General features: G+C 35.7%; 1 protein-coding gene across 7 annotated transcripts in view; it reads right to left on the reverse strand.

Moving 5' to 3' along the window:
• LOC119768510 (complexin) overlaps positions 1 to 22,820 on the reverse strand; it is a 531,665-nt gene that overhangs the window by 496,008 nt on the left and 12,837 nt on the right. The window lies entirely within an intron of this gene.

Here is a 22,820-nt window from a genome sequence, read left to right on the forward strand (position 1 = left end):
ACTGCTGAAGTTCGAAGGTTGAATCGGAGCTGTGACGGCACGTGTTGGCAATTATGTTTGAAGTGCCCTTTTTCCCACGCTCAAATTTATGCGAGAGAACGGAATAAATTTTGAAACCACTTCCTGATCTAAATTCGTTCACCGTTTACACCTGACTGACTCAAATGAATCTATTTTTAACCTAGTTTGAAGATGCTAAGGCCTTTTCAATTTTTCAGGAAATTGAACATTGGTGGAATTTCTATTTGAGATTTAACGAGCATCCTGCTGTTGCTAAACTTGTCGCACGTGCATTTTGGGCCAAATTGAGTGAGAACGCCATTTTGTGTGGTTCATAATGGCTCACCTTCACAGCCTTTTGACCTTCACAGATCCCCAAAATTCGTTTCCAATCCTGAGATATTCAATAAAACCCGAAAAATATTCATGTATTTTTGTCACTTTTCATTTGGAAGAAATTTTAATCTTGTCGTGCTATCTTGACATACCCGGGCAGACGGTGATAACAAAATTCATAATATTTCAATAACAAATCCTGTTAAAATAACAAAAAGTGTTATTATTTTATCCTGAAGTTCAACTTCAAGAAGATGGAGGTGCTCTGGCAACGCTTGCTGGATGCGGTCGAGTGCAAAATCGCGGTCGTTTATTTTTTCGATTTTTCGCTGCAAAAATACGATTTTTCTGGTTAAAAGTGGTATCAATCGTCGCGGAATTTGCTCGTGGTGTCGGAGAACATGGAGTTTTCCGATAAATTGTGGTTTTTTCGTTTTAATTGTTTCATCAAAGTTTTGCTCTTGCTCCGGAGGTGCCGATATTATTTGACGTTTTGACAGTTGCATACGCCTTCAGTGCTTGTGTGTGCGTGTGGTCAAGCAAAACTCGAGTTCTAGGGAGGTTCAAATTTAAACAAAAGATCGAATTTGCAAGAAATGTTCGTGCTGAAAGTGAAAATGAGGAAAACAAATCTGAATCTAATCAAAGTCTTGTTGGTGTCCTACTGGAAACGCGTTTTTTCGGTGAAATCGTGATTATTTCGTTCTAGAGTCGGTGCGGATCGAATCGGTTTAATGTGATTAGTGTTGATTTTTGGGATAATTTTGATGACCAAAATTGTTCCCCCAAGCCAGCCATGTTGGTTTTTTTTTGAAGTCGTCGAAAGAGTCGCGACTCGCGAGTGTTTGTATTGGTGTGGTTGCTGCTTAAGACTGAGGAGCCGGGCTGGGCGATCAAGGAATGAGAGGACGATTCCGACGTTTAGTGGCACATACACTCTGGCTCGAGCCGGCTCTTCCGAATTGGTTGACCGGCTCGCTTGGCAGCGGAGTTGAGGGCGATGCGGCTTAATTCTTTCCTGACGAGGAAGCGGGTGAGAGCGTTCTTTTTGCACCTTTTATATTGGGTTGTGGGCTGTTATGTGTGGATATGAGGGTGCATGCTAGTGTTGGTGGATAGTGCGGGTTTGCGTCAGGGGGGAAAAGGAGAGAGAGAGTAAACAACATTGCGCGCTCTTTCGAAATAAAAGTCGATGAATGTGTTTGTCGGCAGAAGAACTATAGTTTTTTTTTGCCGATGCCGGGTAGACCTAATTAAACAAACTTGCATGCAATATTGTATAGACGTAAACCAGAAGACAACTGATGAAAATATTCACTTCAAATTAAATTCCAATTGTAATTGTTTTGCTCGTAGTTCGTTTGATGCTTTTAGACTACCATTTTTGCTGTTTATCTTCCCCACTTTGTGTGGGTGTGTTTTTTTCTTTCTTCAGCTTATTATTCAGTTAGGAAGGATTAGGAATAAAAATAAGTGACAATATTTTGACCTACGATTCGGTCTTTCCACAGCCGGCTGTTTAAGAATGAATCGATTCTAATCAAACAAAATGTAATATGCGCTTATATTTTTTTTAAACTTATAATTTTTGTTTTATAGTAATTTGTAATTTTGTAATTTGTGCACTTATTTATAGTGTTATTTTTATTGTTCTCTGATGTTTAGCATATGATTCGGATTTTGCTGTGTTATTTTCAGTCGCTTTCATGTGTGTGAATTGGAATTTCTCCTTGAAATCGTGATTTCTGTGTTTGTGTATTATTTGTGATTCTTAGGTAAAGAGATTAGTGCAGTGCCTATGAGGACGCACAGTCCTGTTTTTTTTTCGTGTTATTTTCGTCTCTTTTGTGTCGCTGTTTGTGTGCATGGTCTTCTTCTTCTTTTTTATTTTTTTTTTAGTTCGTACGTTCGTCGGCCGATGATTTTTTTGTTCTATTTATATAGTTTTCGATAGAAACGATCCGAATTTTTTTTTAAGACAAGCAAGTCGTATTGCTGGATTAAGTCCTTTCTATATCATCGATGATCGGAAGGCACGCCGACGAATATATTTAAAGGCTTATGATATAAACCCATTTTAATGAATGAAGCCCTTCCTAAATCACCGTTGATCGGAAGGCACGCCGACGAAGAATTTGTGGAGAATCGCAGTCGAATTAATACTATAATGATTTGCAATTGTTTCACGGGAAGATTCGTTTTAAATTGCGTTAGCAAAATATAAATTATCATTCAATTCGACCATTCGTTTCCCGCGAATCACGGTGACAAATATTGTTTCAACGCGATGTTCAAGTCCTTCAGATAACATCATAACTCATAAGTCATTAATTGGTCGCTCATCTTATAATAATTTAAAAGTATAAATAGTCTCAGGTCAACTCTACGTAAATATGTTACGCTGAGTTTAATATTTCACCTTTTAATCACACATAATTTTGTTTCTATCTTTCCACAGCCGGCTGTCTAAGATTGAATCATTTATGCTAAACTCAACACCAAATAACCGGGAACAGTCTCATCCGCATCATCCGATTGTTTGCCTTGAGAATACATAATACATCACCCTATTCAACGAAATACATTGATTATTGGGCCACATCATCATCCTCTATGATGAATCCTGGCCATTACCCTTCCCCACTAACAAAATCCAAAGTAGAAGTAGTTTTCCGGCACACGCGGGGGTGTGGATATCGTATAGAACCCACTCTTGGTAGCAGCCTGTGCTAACTAACATTCCCGCCCCGTTCCCTCGAGATCTACAAACTGACATGGCGGGCGCCGTTGGTGGCCAACGACTGTTTCCTATTCGCACCGGCTCTAGTTTTGATGATCGTGATGTTTTATCTTTTCAGCGCATTCATGCATGCTGTTGATAAGGGAAACATCATTTGATCGTTAAAGCGTGTGACCGGTTGTGCTGATGGGATATTACGGTCCTGTTCAGCAACGGAGAAGGACAACCATGGGTGGTCTCTCATGCTCATGCTCATGCTCAAGTTCAACTTCAAGAAGAAAAAATAATAACAGTTTCTGAAAAAATTACAAAATTTGGTATTGAAGTGATATTACATTGAACATGTTTAATAACACGCTATTAAGAGGAAGTGTTATACATTTCAAAAACTCTCCTAATAACAAAATTTTTTATTCGTTCGGTATACTGACTTAGATATAAAATTACCATAAATCGCACAAATGGAAAAGTTTCTAAGTGTCTATAACACAATCTGTTATTTTTTTTCTTTTATTAAATAATAAATATGTTTAGATCTTTGGGATAATTTTGTCTAATTTCGTCGTTGTCATTATTTTGGCCATGAAATGGGGTCCTTAAGCTAAAAATATTCTTAAAAGTTGAAATTTTGAAAGTTGATTTTTTTAATTATTTTATATACCCCCTAAGGGACTTTGCAAAAATTGGCTATGGGATAATTTTGACCAATTTCGTCGGGGTCATTATTTTGGCCATCAAATGGGGTCCTTAAGCTAAAATTATTCTGAAAAGTTGAAATTTTGAAAGTTGATTTTTTAATTATTTGATATACCCCCTAAGGGATTTTACTAAAATTGGCTAGAACTTTGAAATAATTTTAACCAATTTTAACGGGGTCATTTATTTCACCATGAAATGGGGTTTCAAGCTAAAATTAATCCGATTAAATTATCTTTTGAGAGTTGATTTTTTTAAAAATTTTGTTATATTCCCTAACGGAATTGATTTATTTATTGAGAATTTTTGATGTGTGAATAACAAAAACTGTTATTATTTTCACAGAGCCAGGAAGTCAGAGCTGACGTTGAAGTTCTAGCTTGAGTGAGACCTCGGAAACTGCATCGGATTCAGTAAATTTTCAGCAACTTTTACTTGGAGTTGGAACCTGTGAAGTCGGGTACTTTTAGAGAGCTGAAGTCGTCGTTGACGTCATTTCCTGCATCCAGAGTCGGAGTTGTCTTCAAAGTATGGATTCAAAGTCGCTTGGAGGTACCCGACTCTGCATCCCTGACTAGTACAGAGGAGTTATGGCAACTGCGGGTTTATTTGCAAATTACAAATAAACCAAAACAATAACTTGAGGAGACATACCAGTTCAATAACATTTTTTGTTATTATGCTGCTCCACCTCTCCGCACAAAATAACAAATCTTTTTATTCCTTCAGGATTCCTTCTGTGTTATTGGTTTGTTATTGCAATAACAACATAATAACAGTTTAAGTTATTCTTCGAACAAATCTTTATTATTGATTTTTGTTATTTTAACAACTAATCCGATCATCCCAATAACATATTTCGATCTTCTCACAATATCAAAAACTGACCTTCCCAAGTTATTTCCGTCTGCTCGGGTAGCCTGAAAATTGATGTAAGTGCGGCAATTCACCGAAGGGATTTCAGGTCAGAACGCGTTTGACGCACGTACAAACTAGACTACCGTGAGCATTTCGACGTCGTCGTGCTATCTTGTCGCACCCGCCATTTTGACGTTCCGAGAAAAACGCGTTGTAATGTTTGACCTTGAATATTCAAAAACGAGAGCACGCAATGTAAACAATAACAAACACGTTTTGTTTGGCTCACCATTCTGTGCATTGTCCCAAAGTTTGGTTGAAGTTGGTTGCTGGAGTCCCGAGTTATAATTACAAATGTTTACGATAGTCTAGCTTGTACGTGCGACAAACGCATCCTGACTTTCCTGGCCTGAAATCCTTTGGCCTTTTGTCGCACTTACATCAATTTTCATGGAGTGACAAGATAGCACGACAAGATTGAAACTACTTTCATATGTAAAGTGACAAAAATGCACGGAGTTTTTTCGGTTTTTGTTGAATATCTCAGGATTGAAATCGAATTTTGGGGATCTGTGAAGGTCAAAAGGTGAGGCATTGTGAGCTGCACAAAATGGCGTTCCTAACTAAATTCGGCCCAAAATGCACGTACGACAAGTTAGCACGATGGCGACGATTTGTAATTATAACGCGGAACTCCGGCAACCAAATTCAATCAAACTTCAGCACAATGCACAAAATGGTCAAAACCTGTTTGATATTGTTTACATTGAGTGCTTTCGTTTTTGTGTTTTTAAAGTCAAACAAGTGCAACAAATTAGCACGATAGCGTCGCTATGTTTTCCCAAATATGTGCTGTTTGAAGTCATTCGGTTTGCTGTCTTCGCTAAAGTTTTTCAACAGAACTTCAGCAACCTACTGAAGTCTTCAAGGTCTCTATTAGAATGATTTTGGAAATAAGCATTTCAGCACATTTAAATTAACCATTCTCAGTAAGTTTTTTCTAAATTTTTTTCTTACTTTTGGTAATCTCTTAGTCATAAGCAATAATCGTTCCAAAATGGATTGAGATTTAACACACAGTTGAAAGGAACTCCAAAACTCTGTTATGTACTGCGAATGAACTAATTGTAACATGATTATTCACTAATAAAACCGAATTGAAATTGAAAATTAACCATTCACAAGAATCAACTGTCAAACGGCTGAGTATTAATCGTACATGGCACTTAGCCGGTAGAGGAAGTTATCTCAGCCTGACGAGGCCACCGGATGTCAACAAAGATCAAACTAGTCATTCCTTCAGCGATTGACATGTATTCGCTGCCATGCGATAACGATTTGATTGGTTTTTATGAGACGTGTCCGTTGATTTTTTTTTTGTTTTTGTAGGGCTCAAAGCTAAGCATCAACAAATCAAAACAGCAAGCCCATTAAACGCCCCTCTGACCTTGGCGCGCATTGAAATGTGTTTGGTAAGGAAAAGACGTGAGTTCCCCTAAAGGAAAGACCTTGTGACTAGATCAAGCTTTGAACTAGATTTTAACGGGCAGGCTGTGCTAGTAAATCGCTATAAAGCTCACTCAAACGATTAAAACGGTAAGTAAGATCGTGTTCAAGAACATGACGCACGAGGTTTCAAGTAGGGATAGCACAATTTTGAGTGCTGTAGTAAAAATCAGTTAGAATTTGATGCTACACAAACCAAGTCAGCTTTAAGAGTCAAAAATAGGCCGTTGGATATATGTTTCAAAGTTCACGTCTTGTTATGGCTAAAAGTCGTTTGACAATTGGTATAAATACTGTTGTTCATCAAGTTTGTTTGGGGGGGGGGGAGGGGGGGGGGCGATGTCTAGTTGTAGGTCTAGGTCATAACTCGGCGGCAAATTTCTGCCCCTACTTCTCTATGGCTCAAAAATTGCGGGTTATACAACTTTATATTTACATGAACCAAACATTCTTCGAGTCCTCACCAGTGCCAACATGTCTCACCGTGCTCAATCGGGCTAATTGTTCTAATTTTCGGCATCAGTCAAACAAGATCGCTTCGATATGCGTCGACATTATTTGACAATAAAGACCAAAGTGCTAATAGTTGATATTAGAGCCGCGCGATCATTCGTCAATTTCATCAGAAAATAAATCAGACTGGTTGGAAACTTAGTAAATTGTGCTAATCGACAGATATTAAGACACATTATCAGGCTGCTTGAATTTTGGCAACGGATTGTTTTATCTGTTAATTATAATGATTTCAGAGTGAATAAGAAATAGTATAATTAAAAATAATATCTCTACGCAAATCAATCTTCAACTAAAACGAACCCTTTCCGCGTCGATGCAACCCGACACGTGTGCAGGCTTCGATCACGATTCGAAGGTCAATGGTGTCTCATAAATAAGCTTGACACTCGCGGCGTGACTCTGCGTTTTTGTCTCGGCATTTTTGTGACTTATCACTGATCAAAGAAACTAAAAATACCGTCAATTTGTCACAACAAAGATCGCCATTTGTTTTATTTTCGGACGGCCATTTGACTTAGGAAAAAAATCTCTGTAAATAATACCTGTCATTAAGATTTTTTAAAGTTTTGGCTAAAAATTTCCATACCTACCAAATGCTAGGATTCCCAATAACTTTCAAAAGAATTTTCACTAAAAATTTGAGCTAGCAAAATAAATTAGATTTTATTTTATTACATTGGCAATTTAGTTATAAAACATGTATTTACTTCGAAAATATATTGCTGATCTCCAGAGAAGTTACAGAGTTGAAAAATATCAGACATTTTTCATCTTAGATCCTGCATAAAATCCCAATCAAAAATTCCCAGCACTTAAACTTAATGTATCGTGCTATAGCCACTAACAAAAACATTGCAAACATTCAAAGGTTAGCCGTTGCGTCACAAGCCAAAACCAACCTGTTTTTCATTAAACCTTTGTCGAAGAACGCAACTGAAAGGGAGTCTTGGACAATTAGGACCAATAAAAGTAAGAGGTTCTGGGAATCAGTAATTAAAACATTCTAGAATTGAAGGGTAAAAAATTTCACTAGTGGTTATCTTAGTTAATTATTTACGTTTTGGTTTAACTAATTTCATGAGTTATTCAGAATTTTGAAAACAGCAATAAACACAAAAATAATCCCAATCAAATTAACATTGTACTAAAAACAAAACATTGATAAAACTGCCCTCCCGAACCGTGGGCAAATATTTTCGCTTCATGATTAAAATATCTCAACCTTGATCGACCACCTCAGCACAAGATCTTTTACCTGAATCTGCGCCACGTGGGACACGTGCCATGGTTTCGAAGGCAATATGTTAATTGGAATAATTTTAGGTTACAGGTCATCCGGCAAGAACGACAAGCATAAAATATGATATATGAGTGGCCCTATATTTTTGACACATTTTCGCCATAGATGAATGATCAGCATGGGTTATCTTAGCTAAACCTGCAAGTTTAAAAACAAAAGGTCACTCATGAATTAGGTATACTTGATGCTCGACTTTTTTTCCCAGTGACTTCTTTCCGGTAACTATAATAGTTGTAAAACAACTTATCTCACAGCTTCACCAATTTTTCACAGTCTCATTTGAAATGTCAAGATCATTTCAAGCGTCATAATATAAAAATTTCAATATTGAGGGATCGCTCAATCAGGATAAGTTTGAATTATTTAAGCCGTGTCTTTTTCTCCAACAAAAATCGCCATTGTTCTTCTGAAACTCCCTTCCCCCATTTTGACAATAATGACGCAAATTTTAACCTCAACGAATCAAAAGTAAATGTTGAAATTGGTTTGGAAGGCGGATCGACGGTTCCCAATTTGGGCAGCATTGCGTGTGGCATAAAATTGCAACATCTAAGGCGGCAACAAGGACATTTGGCAGGCCAAAATTTATCGAATGCAAAACGCAGAATGACGTCAATGGAAAATGCGGTGATCATTCCCTCCTTTAAAACAGGGGTTCCCAAACTTTTCCCGGAAACTTGGATGAGAATGAATTATAATTTGTGTTTTATTTATCTATTGTTATTTTTAAACATATTTGAGGAACTAATAGGGTAGAGGACCCAGAAATCGCCCACTTTATAGTGGCAATCTAGGAAATTTGATGAGAATTTGATGAAAATTTATGGTTTTTGGTTCTATTTGTTGTAGAACGTTGATTAACTATTTGATTTTATGTTTCCACAAGGTTTTTATCATTTACATGTTCGTTTTTTATAAAATTTTGCGTTTTAATAAAGTGCTCTGAAGAGCCTATTTTCGCCCCCCTAAATCCAATTTTCGCCCAACCTTGGAACCAGTTTTCGCCCACGACAAAAATCAATAAATCAAATGAAATTATGACACAAAGCTAAGCAAATATGGTCTCTTTTTGATACACAACATGTTCCCGAAGCTAAATTTCATTGATGTGCACATATTTTGTCGTACATATTATAAATTGAGGTTCAAAAAATCCTAGGAGTTTGTTTTCAGGTAGGTATTATCCTACTTATTTTGAGATTCTCTGTCTATTACAACTAAAACCAAAACATGTTCTCACTCTCATTAAAAAAATATTACTGAATCAAAATTTGTGATAGAACTCATGTGTCCCTGTTCACCCAAGATAAGGGCACACAGTTACAATTAGCTCCATGTTGTTGTTGATTTTGTTAGGGGAGTTTTAAACCTATGGGTCATTTGCTCTCGAATTGACTCAATATAAAACATCGAGTACCTCTTAATAAAAATATTTAAGCACATGTGTAACTACTTCTCCATCCTCTGCTTAATTTGTTCTCCTATGTATCAGTAAACTTTTACAACATTTGAACCAAAACCCCTTATGAATGAAACTAATTAAAATGATTATTTAACCTTTAAAAATAATCTAGAATGTTCCAAATATATTTTCAAGCACATTTCACTGCGATTAGATTCGTTTTTATGGTAAACGAAAAATGGTTCTAGATAAAATCTAAAATAACAATACTAGATTTCGCCCTGGGCGAAAATTGGATCTCATGTTTTTTCATGACCCCAGAAATCGCCCTCTTTATTTTATTGAAATAACCTTTGGTAAACGTTTAAAACAGGTAAATCACTAGATTTTCATGAAATTCAGACATACAGTGAACTAATGAATTATTCATTTAAATTATTTTCGGACAAAATGAGTTGTTTTCCCTCATTAACATTATTACCCGCTGTAGTCTAAATTGACAAAAATATGGCGACTGCAGTAAGCCTTTTATGAAAAGCTTATAAAAACTTAATAAACAAAAGATATTCATTAGGAAAGTTTCAATTAGTACTAGAAATGAATGAATATGTAAACCTGCATTATAAATTCAACCAAAAAACGGTATGAGTTTGCTAAATACAGATTAAATCCAGTAGGTGAACGAAAACTGGAGCAGGGCGAAAACTGGATCCTCTACCCTATGCATAATCTGTTTTTAAAATAAGCTTGCAACAAAAGTTTTAATTTCAACTTTATAAAAACAAAAATGTTTGCTGATTTAAAGGACTCGGGACCAAAAAGCTCACAGCTGAAAACATTTTTTTATGATGTTTCAAGATGTTTTACGTTGCATATTTAACAATCATTTAACCAAAAGTACCATGCTTCTCCATCGAAATGAATTCCCAGTACATTTGCATGGAGACGCATGGTGCTTTATCTTCAATTAAGGTTGTAGCAAAATCTTTTTTTTTATATGTACTTCAATATTTCAGGAAATGTTGAGTGCCATCAGCTGAAACCATTTGAAATGCATTTGACCTGCGTTTATCAGCATTTTTTACGTGTTTTAGCTCGTTCAAAAATATATTTTTCTCTTATATTTTTATTTGTAGTTTTTTTCACAAAAAAACACTTTTCGCTAAAAAAAAAATTTCCGTCAAATCTTAGAAGGCATTTGCTAACTTTGCATCGTAAACAAATAAATTTTGTTAAAAGATATGGCTCAAAACAACATAAGAAACATGATCAAAAATCGATTTTTCGATACTTTGGCTCAATTTCTGAGGGCAGATTTAGAATCAGCGGGCAAAATTACAAAATTACGTTATGAGTACTGGCAGTACTGTACTGCAGAATTTGTTAAACTTTGTTTTTGGGCCGGATCTAAAATATTTTAAAGAAAATAAAATAATTTGATGGGTAAACAAAAGATGTTCGACTCAAGTATTGAACTTTGGATCAGTGCAGTTCAAAAAGGGTTAGAAAAAAGATGAATCATGTATTATCGGTTGAGAATCACTGTCCTTAAGGATTAAGTTGATCATGTTTGCTAAATATATAAAATTTGCATATCGCTGGCGGAAATCGCAGCTTCAGGACGTCTGGTTTATTTATATGAGAAAACCTTGAACTCTAAATTTTGCTCAAACGTTAACAGCACGTGGCACTCGTTTGAACGCGGAAGGTTTTCGTCAACTCGTAAAACAAGATGAAGTCAGTCTTTAAATATCGTTAACTAATAAGTTTTTTGAAAATTCGCTAAAATTCTTAACAAATGAAAATTGTCAAGGTAATTTTCAGAAGTTTAGGATACAAGTGAATGATTCAGGTAGCTTTACATATAAATTTTAGGTAAAATTGTTAAAAGTCGGAATTTTGCTTGAAATTTGTTAAAAATAGTTTTGTTTATAAAATTATCGATTTATATTGCATTTTAAACTGAATTCGAAGCACGAATCACAAGTTTTCACATTTTACATGAAATTTGTTCAACTGAATTTGCCTATAAATTTGGAGATTTTTTTTAATAGTGTTTCAAAAACACATATTATTTATTATTTACAAACTTATTTAACCTTCTCCTAATGGAAAATTGTCCAAAGAATCCGAAAATGCATTCCGTTTTCCGATTAAAAATCATGTTCATTGAGAAAATCATGACACTTTGAGAAGTTTAAAATAATGACTTTCATCCACATTTTCTTAACTATAGTTAACTAACTTTATAAACTTTTCAAAAATTTATGAAAAGTTCTTCATGAGGTACTTTGAACACTTCTCTACCACGGTCAGTATGTTTCTGAACCATTCCTTACTTATTTTAATTGTACTCTTCATTTTGCAAACCTATCAAAGTCACCCCGGCTATCATAGTCACCCCGTTTAACGGTATTTAAAAATGTTTAAAATTATTTGTCCATAAATTATTATGATGGCCCTTTTTTTAATTTGAAAAGGACAAATAATAAAAAAAAAACTTTACAAATGGTTATGCCTTAAAAACAGTGAACCTTATCAGTAAGTTCCACAAAAGTTCTTTTCGTTTGTAAATAACACTTAATCTAGAAACGATTTTTGAAAAATATTTTTAGGTATTTTCAAAAATGACATGACTGAAACAAAAACGTCCGTTTTGCACTTTAGCTTTAATCATGGCAATTTAAAAATAAAGCTTTTTTCAATTAGGTACTATGTTTATTAGAAAATATTGCCATCAGAGTTTTGGTAGTCTGAGTAGGGTGGTTAAATGGTTGAATTTTGTTTTGTATAATCACAGCAAAAAAAAGTTGAATTTGGGAAGGTTGGAAATTTGGTGAGTTGAATTTTACCTCTTTTTGAGAAATATTACATAAAAATGTGCAAAAATGAGAACCTGATGAACTTTCATCAGGTTCTGATGAATATTCACCAATTCCTGATGTAATATTACACATTTTTTTCGACACAAAATCTGTCACCATTTTCTTATGAATATTACCATCATTTTTTTTTGTGATGTTAACATATTCGTAAACCCAGGGAATTACTCGACGGTTGGTCGCTTGTAGATATTTCTGCTGATGATTCCCATATTATGTGTTGAAAGTGGAACCCTCAAGATGAGATTATTTTGCCGAAAAAATCAATCTCAAATTCCTCAACGAAAATGCTTTCTACAGGACGCCACCGCCGAGACTCGGACCCATTAATTATTTATTGGCTTCAATTTTGGCGCTCTACATTGAGTTCTAAAAGTGCCCTTCGCCGTCGGTGGTATCAGCTTTCTTTCGATACCCTCTTGGAAAGTTTCCCCTCCCTCTCCCTTCTCTTACATCTAGAAGAAAAGTCAGCATTTTCCTTCGAATTTTAACTTTTCCCAACCACACCGACGACAGCCGCTCCAGCTGTGACCAAGAGTTGGGCGACGACGCCCAGCTGTGACTTTGAACAATGACAACAACTCGGGTTTGGCTTTAAGATTCGTCCCGGGGGGGCTCCCTCCCCTTCCTTACCCCCCACAAGCAGTCGTTGCTGGTGTGAACCTGTAGGTTTGTAGAGATCTTAAACGACATCAGTCACATTCTAATGGATTTCCTTATTGGGATAGTTTAGCACATTCAAAGTATTTGACGTGAAGAACGGCGGCGAACGTCAAAGTGCTAATCAGGGGGTTTTGCAGTTTCTTGTTCTGGCAGACAAATACAGCTGCAAGTGAAGTCCCGTAACGGTGTAATTGGTGGTAATTTCATAGAAATGATGACTTGTGTGAAGATACGATGAAAGATCATTGTTTTAAAGTGGTTCTTAGTTAACAGAATTTGAAATAATTTGAATCAAATTTAATTTAAATGATTACAATTAAATTTGCAATAAAAATTTCAAATTTCTAGCGCTGACTTTTTTGAACATATGACATTTTTAAATGTAAATCGTTCCATTTTCTAAGTAACGGTACGAGCTTTTACTTCTATTAACCTAACTTGAAACGTTTCACTCAAGTCTGTTACATTTTTAGTTAAGCTCTCGGCTAATAAACCATTGAAGTTCGAAATTGGAACGCTTCAACGTCTTCCAGCAACACATTGTATCCCTCTACTTCTGCAGATTAGTTCTTCTGGTACAATTCATCCCAGCATCTGGCTTGACGTGATGAACACGATTTTCAATCTCGTCGTCGTCGTCGTCGCGTTCTCTTGTCAGATGCACATTGTTCCATCTTGAACATGTCACCCAGTCTCAGGACCTGGAAACGTACAAGGCTTACAGGGGAGCTCTGCTCTCTTAAAAGACCGATGATACGAGATTCTGGAGCTTTCAGACTGTGTCGAGTATGTGCGAGCTGAGCCTTTTGCATTCACGCGAATCTGTCTCGTAATGAAGAGGTATTATTCTAACGTGGCTGGGATTCCGGGACGGCGGTGCCACTTTGAGATTTTGTCTAGGGTGGCGCGAAAAGTTTTGTCTTTATGGGTCCGGTGAACTCACAGCACAGTATGATCCAATGCCTTAAACCTTCCTGGACACCCTTTCCGGCTCAAATATGAATTTTCGCAGTCACCTCTTCTTCCTCCATCAATGTGTCAGCGATTCCTCACAGAAGGTTTCCGGCTTTCCGGGACTCCCGTCGGAAAGGGCTTTCATTTGACATACTTTGCCGCTGTAGCCGAGCTGGGCGACCGGCAACGAGGATGGATATGAAATGAAATAGTCACTGTTTCAGCTCCTCTGTGTGAGCAATAGTCAACTCTGAGGATTCGTTCTGTAGAAATGCAATTTCTGGGAGTTGAGGAACAAAAAAAAAGGCAGACATTCTCGACATGACGATGCGCATTCTATACATGTAGTTTGATGGAAGACACTGCCGTACTGACAGCTGGATCAGGGTTATTGAATATCTACAGTCAGCAGTAGTCACTGGTATTCGTCAATCGCACGCCGCAGGATCTGGAAGGGTTTATGCGCTTCATGTTGCACAACTTTCACCGCGCTGTGTCACACAGTGGCCGTTCTGTTTTATAATCTTTGACTGAGTTTGGCGCAAATTTCAATTTGAATTCGTGTTTATCTGAGACAAAAAAAAACTAATTAATGCCATGAATGATTCTGAACACAAACCGATGCCTCTGTGCTCTCTTGTACTAAGCTTGCTGGTTTTCCTATCTAGAGTTCTAAGTTTCCAAAAATCTTTAATAGGGAGCTCAATACCACGGTAGAATCGTGCAAGGATAATTCAAACAAAATTTGAAAATCTTCAGGTTATTAGTAGAGGGTGACGAGCGGTAATTCCCGGGAAATGGCCATTTTTGAGCCACTCGATTCCCGGGAAATTTGATCGAGACTCCCGGGAATTTTGATGCTTATAAATATTGAGGCAAAATATTAAAAGTCTTATCAGCGACAAATGAAGAGTTGAATTCCATACATAAAAGACAAACATAAAGCCGTGTTAAAATTCCATTCTAGCAATGTTATTTTGATTAGCAAATTCAGAAATTGAAAAAAATTCCAACATTTGAAATTGATGACGCGACCACTAAGTTGGGGAGCTCAAATTAACCTTAAAATAAATTTGCAGTCACAGCTCAGAAATTAAAATTCAAGAAATTTAAAATAAGTAGGCTTCTTTTTTGCAAGGTTATTTTCAAATTTGGAGGCATGTTTCGAAAAGGTACCAAAATCAATAATTATTTAAGTAAAACTATAGCATACAGTTCATATTCAGTTCAGTTTTCCTTAAATTGTAAATATTCCTTTACTGCTTAAAAACAGTCGAAACGGAAACACACACTACTTTGAAAAAAAAAACAAAACATTGAATTGAACTTATACCAGCATATTTAGGAAGATTTCCACAAAGTAATTCAAATGTCGATATTTAACTTTTGTTGTGTTGAAAAACTATTTCTCAATAATATTTAATTTATACAAGTGTTTTTTATTTGTTTCAGTTCTTTTGAATAATCCTTTTCAATTTAATCCTGTCTTTAGACGAGCTTCGATTTAAAAAATCGCCAAAAATCAATTTTTCAACCAATTTTTGATCTTTCAAAAGCATTGGTAAAAAGAACTCTTTTATCTGACTTTGAAAATGTTTTTGAAAATGTAATATTTAGAGGTCAACTTTGGCTGTGTATTTTACTAACATTTGCTTTATTTTAAGTAAAAAGAAGTATGCAGTATTTTTTCTAGTGTCCCAGACTATGCTTCTAGGCATTTTGTTAGCAGAAAATGTAAAAACAGGCCAAAAATTGAAAAGTGACTGTAAAAACATGACAAAATTTTATAGGCAAAATGTTAGGATAGTAGGTTGTACAATAGCCTAAATACTATCAAATTAAACATAAACGAACAAGATAAATACAAATTAAAATATTAAAAAAAAAACAAGAAAAACATAAAAAAGACAAGTAGGAACAAAAGTTGCTCAAAATGACCTCCTAGAGGGTTAACTCCCGGGTCCCTGGAATTCCCGGGAAATTCAATCTCTAATTTCCCGGGAAATTCAAAATCTACTGGGAAACTGACGATTTTTTTTTCAACTCGCTGGTTCTCGGGCCTTACTTAAGCAATCAGGACAATTCTTTTTTCTAGTGATTTCTTAGGATGTCTGGATAATCCTAGAAGTTTGCAGAACTTAATTTGATCAAGTCTGTAATTTTTGCGATCAAAATCAACGTTTATTGCATTGTTTTATGTGGTTTTTGTGAAAACCGACAAAAATGAAATTTTTCGGACCACTCTAACACGACGCACCCTAATGGCCAAAAAAAAAATACAAGTCTCATTATTTCGAGCAAGGAACCTCCAGAAAAAAATGAGCCCGATCAGTAAACTTTTTCATCGAATCATGCTGTTTTCGTGGGGAATTGCTTTTTTTTTATATTTTTTTTCTTACGTCATGTTTCGAAATCCGGACACATAGTAGCATATCATTTTTGTTTTAGCTGACAAGAAATCATTTAATAAGTTGGAAATGTAGAAATATCATCAGGATGTAGTACAAACAGTCAATTTTAAGAGAATGCATGTAAAAATTGTCTTTTCTAACAATTTTTCATCTAAATTTCAAAATTAAAATGACTTGTTGTGTTTCGAATCCCGGACACTGATGAAAGCTGATTCGAAATCCGGACACTTTTGATACGAACACTCGATTTTGCTTATGAATTGTTAAAATCAAAACAATCGATAATTTGTATAAAAAGAAAATAAGAAAATCAGAACCATAATTTTCTGCTTTTCCTCCCCGGTACTACAAACGCCCATGAAATATTTCAGCGAAATGTGTCACAGTTTTGGTAAACTCATGTTTTAATTTAATTTAATTTAATTGTTTTGGGATTGGTTACAGCGTCCAAACCTATTAGAAATGAAAGTTGATGTTAGAATTAATGAAATACAACAGTTTTGACAATAATTATGCGAACTTATATTAAAATTATTCATAAAACAAGATGAGGTGTCCGGGTTCCGAAGCGTCCGGGAATTCGAATCATGACGTTACATGCTCGGAATTCGTTAACCTAGTCTTCACTAAAATATTGAGTTGATTTGTTTAAGTCAGTGTTGAAATATCGTGGCACCCGTTTTTCGCTGACTTCAAATAGCTATATCTAGGCAATAATGTCTTCAAATCTATTTTGCGATTAATTGAAAATTTACACTTTGCAGTCCTGAAAATAGATTTAAAAAATAGTGTGTGCTCATACCAGCCCTTAGCTGGCAAAAAATCCTGTAATAAGTTGGAAATTTTTTTTCATCAGAATTTGAAAATTAAATTGACTTGTTGTGCTTCGAATCCCGGACACTGATAAAAGCTGATTCGAAATCCGGACACTTTTGCTTCGAATTCCGGACACTCGATTTTGCTTATGATTCGCACAAATTTGGACTGAAATGTTAGTGAATGGCATTCTTTAAGTCTCAAATAAGCTGTTAACATCAAAACAATCGATAGTTTATATAAAAATTTGCTAAAATTTAAGGAAATCAAAAACATAAATTTCTGCTTTGCCTTCCCGGTGCTTCGGACGCCTTTGAAATATTTCCGTTGAAATGTTTCGCATTTTTGGTAAACTTATAATTTAATTTTATTAATTGTTTTGGCATTAACTACAGCGTTCAAACAAACTTTAAATGAAAGTTGATGTTAGAATTCATCAAATAACACAGTTTTGACATTCATAATGCGAACTTATATCCAAATAATTGATAAAACAAGTTGAAATGTCCGGGTTTCGAAGCGTCTGGGAATTCGAATCATGACGTTATATTTAAAACAATATGGTTAGCTAAAACTAGATGAATTTCAACAATTTAAAAAGATGGGAGAAAGAGTGAAATATCTCAATGCGATAGAACAAACTTCAATTCTCATTGGGACACATCTAAATGAGTGCATCAGCAATTCTAACAATTCACTTGATAGTCATCAACGAAGGATCAACTTAAACAGAAGGAAAAAAAAGAAACTAAAACAAACGTGGTTCAATTATTGGTTGTTTATCTAATAAAGAGTCCCATCATCGTCGCAGTTGTTGTTGTTGTTCTGGCGTCCTCGGTATAAGTTGGATCCGCTGGATTCCAGCAGCTTATCGTTTGCATTTATCCTGCCGCACGTCAGACTAGACTATACTGGGGGACATTATTGGTGCCATAAGGTTATTGTCCACAAGCGGACTGTTATGACTCCCTGCCGGGCCACTGTGAGAGTGCCACCGGCTCGGAATATCCAGGATAGTGACATTAGTGGGACCGTTGCGTTGTGTGACTTTTGCATCGATTTTGAAAAAAGTATGTAAAAGAAATTAGAACAAAATTGATAACAACAATTTCAAATTTACACAATCGAACGGTATCCTGCAACGGAAACAAACGGTCAGCTTGTGACGACAATTGTTGTGTTACTTATACTTTTATTGACACCCCTGTCTCCATCTTTTTCTCTCTTTCAGTATGTTTTGCAGTGGAGGATTTTCTTTCTCCAACTTTTTTTTGTCACTCCCTAGCACATTCATGACCCCACATCCTTATAAGCTCGTTATCTATTATTGTTGGTGTTTGTTTCGCTTCTTTCTATGCAAGTTTGAAAAGGAATGGAAATGTCATTGTTTTGTGTAGTTATGGGCTAGCTCGCTTTTGTTGTTGACTTCCGTGTGTTTTACATTAGTTTATGGTCGAAACTTATATTAGAAAGTAAAAATCAAATTATATTCAATTAAAAAGTTTTAACAGCCTAGTTTTTTTTAGAATCGCGTGGATTTCTGAAATCGATGCCAAACATGTGGTTTGAGTACTAATCTTGAATAATATAAAAAAACAAGCATAAAAATTCAAATGAGGTAATTATAGGCTCATGGTTGACTCTCTGCACATAAATGAAAAAAAAAAACGATAATTACCATTCAATGATGATTTCCACTTTGCCTAGATAAAATATTTGATTGTAGGCATTGCTTTCGGGTCCACGTTCAAGGATGACTCAATCAATCAAACTTTTTTTCAAGTGTTCCGCCGTTTTCGTCGCATATGGTGCTCTGTCCTTGGCGCCAGCCGTTTTGGACTGAAGTCCGACTTTTAATGTAATTGTTTAATTTTTTAAGTATATGACCCGTACTTGTCAAAGGTCAAAGGTTCACTCTTTGTTTAACTCTTTCGGATTCGCACTCGCATAAAAATCCTCGCCCTCTTCAAGTACTGAACCGTAAAGCCATTGTGATTCGCGAGCAACGCTTTCCCCTCTGTTAGCTGTGAAGTACACATGCACGCACTTTAAAAGCTTTACACAAAAAAGAGGCTTTCAGTTCAGAGCACATGTCCCTGCACTTCAACCTGATGCCGCCACCATTTATAGACTCTGTGCGCAATCGTCTCAATTGTGCACTGTTGGACTGTTTTTTTTTTTTTTTTTGTTGCAAAATTCAGTGATTTTTTGGACTGAGCAAGTTGCTAACAATTTTCACAATTAGTGATCAATTCAAGATAATCAATTCAATAATATTTTTTTTAAGTTATTCAAAAAGTAGTTAATCCCTAGATCAAGAGAGCACGTCGTCGACAATATCAAGTGTACTTTCAACGCCATTCTCTAGCATTACATCACCGTGAAGAGAGTTTTCCACCTTTTCCGCCATAGTTGCCATGATATTATATACGAGTGTGTGAGTGAGTGTACGATTCCCCCAAACTTATGCAACCGCGCCGTCTCGGGGTGGTTTATTATTTTCTCCCGTCGGGAAGTTCTGGTACTCTGTCGCGTAGTTGAATGGAGTGCCAGCCAGCTAGTCCTTTTAGAAATCCTGAAAAGACCCCTGGAGAGCAAAAATACGCTTTTGTAAACGCTGGATGTTTGCTCACGTTTGCGTAGAGTTTAACGCAGCGTGCAATTTGTTTTAATTAATTACTGCGGCAAGGAATCGACTTTTTTTACTTCAACTTACATGATTAAAAAAGGCTTATTGATCCTTGCACTGTAATGGCCTATCTACAATCACTTAGCTTAGAGCATCTAAGTAAAGTAGTTACTTAGGAAAGTCTGCAACTTACGTTCGTCATCCACAATCAACTTAGAAAACTTGCTGGGCTGATATACGTTGCTATGCAGTTGTTTGTTTACCTTTGATATGGAAACGTCAACTTACCGTAGATTTTGAAATTTTCCAAACCAAACGTCAGTTTCTAATTTGATTACTTTTCCACTGTAGAAACTCAGATTCATTTCCATTGATTCAAATTCCTAAGCTAAGTGAAATTTTCTAAGCTAAGTGATTGTAGATAGGCCATAACTTGGATTTGGCCCGCACTTTTATCTCGCACTTTTGACAACAGAATTTCTAAAAACTAAGCAACCAGCTGTTGTTTATTTACATTTCCAGTCGCAGTTTCCACCAAACTAGACATTCGCACTTTAAAATTGCGATTGACAGGTGAGCAACATTGGCTCGCTTTGATCATTTTTTGAGAAAATTAAAATTTCCCAAGCCAGCTTGACAAGTCGCAATAGTGCGATCGATAGCAATAATTTAGTGCGAAGTCCAAGTTAGTGAGAATTGCGCATTGCGCAATTCCCACTAACTTGGACTTCGCACTAATTTATTGCTATCGATCGCACTATTGCGACTTCTAGCAAAACATTGTAATAGGGCCGAAGCCGAAGTGTAAACAAAGAGTCTATCCTGCTCGTTCCTAATGTAAACATCAGATGACGTGAGCAGGATAGACTCTTTGTTTACATTTTGGCTTCGGCCCTTTTACATTGTTTTGCTTGTCAAACTGGCTTGGAAAATTTCAAATTTCCTAGAAAATGATCAAAGCGAGCCGAGGTTACCCGCTTGTTTTTCAGCTGTCAATCGCAATTTTGAAGTGCGGAAGTCTAGTTTTGGTGGAAAATGCGACTGGAAATGTAAATAAACAACCGCTGGTTGCCTAGTTTTTCAAACTCTTGTTGCCAAAAGTGCGAGAGAAAAGTGTGGACCAAATCCAAGTTACAGTGCAAGGATCAATAAGCATTTTTTTTCTTTTTCATTGCCGATCTGATCTGTAGACACGAGGCATAGAGAATATTCTTATAATTCTTATTTTCAATCAACTATATCATTCAAAGTAATGACCTAAACAAATTGACAAAAATGACTACGCAGACCCAACTCAAGGAGAACATGAAGTTTTTCAAAAATATTTAGACAGGGTCGAATGGTTTTTCTACAAAATTGGCATTGAGAATTAGGGCTGTTCATCAGTGTTGCATACAAGAAAAAATTGCTTGCAATATGTGGTAGTAGTGAACAGCACTAGTCTAATTTAGCGAAGACGAACATATTTAGTTTAGAGCTATTAAGATGTTAAAAACACAACTTTTCTCTTAAACATAACCGTAAATACGATTCTTAAACTGGTTTTTGAGGGTTCGCTCTCATGATTTTGATAAAATGTGTCGGAAAAAGCGTGAATTGCGAAATAAAAAATTCTAATGATTTACAAACATTCTTGCAAATCACTGGAAACAAGAATCTTCCAAATTGGTTGAGTTATCCCCAAAAACCAGAAAGTTGAAGTTACCGTTCCAACTTTTTTGGGAGGCTTGAGCGTCCGTGTAAGTTGGATTGCATTGGTGTAAAAAGAAGAAAAATAAATTTTGAGCATTTCTAGATTTATTTTATTTCATTTTCCTTGAAATTTAAAATGTTATACTTAAAAATAAACTTAGGTTGTTACCTGATTTTTGGACCTATTTTAAAAAGTGTACCGAGGTGACATAGTTTTTACAAATATTTGCAACGGTCTCATCTTTTTATTTACCTCAAATATATTTCCTGAGTTTTCCTAATCATTAGGGTTAGTGGAATTTCAAGATTTCGTGGGCAGCGTGAAACCCGCGAAATTTGGCTTATAATTTATCAAACTCAGAAAGGAATAAAATTAATCTTATGGATTGGTTTGACTTTTTCTCATAGCTTTTGCAAATTACTGATAAAAAATGATTTTTTTTAAACCTTAATAACTTTTTGCAACAGCCTCCAACACCCATACTCCCATAGGTCAAAAGTTAGGGAATTTCATGGACTCTAAGCCTATGGAATTAACTTTTAGGCAAATCGCAGTTTTTCTCATAGTTTTTCGATTTTTCTAAAACAAACTTTTTAAAACGTTAGTTTTTGCTTCCATAGCGGCACTTTATGGTCTCAATTTTGCCATATTCGGAATCCTCGGAAAATGTCACGTTATTTAGAAGTATTTGAGTTGTAAATTTGATTTAAAAAATAATTAAATTAAAAATTTTCGTTAAAAAAAAAGATCTTATTTACCCTGTGGTTAATACGTCAAATGCTGTATCAAGTAGGCGAAAACCTGTTTTACCCCTAATCCGACAAATTGTTAAAAAAATATTTCAATTCAATCTAAATGGCATTTTTTCCAATCAAAATTACATCTCCAATACTTATAACTAACGTGAAATTTTCCGAGAAATCAAATTATGACAAAATTTAGACCAAAAAGTGCCGTTGTTAAATGTTTGTCATACAAAAATTGAAAAACTATGAGCAAAACTGCAATTGGCCAAAAAGTAAATTCCATAGGCTTATAGTCCATGAAATTCCCTAACTTTTGACCTATGGGAGTATGGGTGTTGGAGGCTGATGCAAAAAGTTATTAAGGTTTTAAAAATATCATTTTTCAACAGTAATTTGCAAAAGCCATGAGAAAAAGTCAAACCAATGTCTATGGCGCATTTTGAAGGGCTTCAAAAGACCTTTCAAATGCAGCTAAGAGAGTTTGAATTGATGAAGTTTTACGAAAATGCGAGCAAATTTAAGGTTTTTCATGTTTTTTGGACCTCAAATTTCGATGCTCGTTTTACCCCACTTTCTGTTGTCGTAGAAGGCTCATATTTGGCATGGGTTCATCTCATGTATAGACGAACAAACGCTGAAAGTTTCATTCAAATCGGACCACCTCAATACGAC

The sequence above is a fragment of the Culex quinquefasciatus genome, chromosome 1 (assembly GCF_015732765.1).
Source record: "Culex quinquefasciatus strain JHB chromosome 1, VPISU_Cqui_1.0_pri_paternal, whole genome shotgun sequence".
Taxonomy (NCBI): Eukaryota; Metazoa; Arthropoda; class Insecta; order Diptera; family Culicidae; genus Culex; species Culex quinquefasciatus.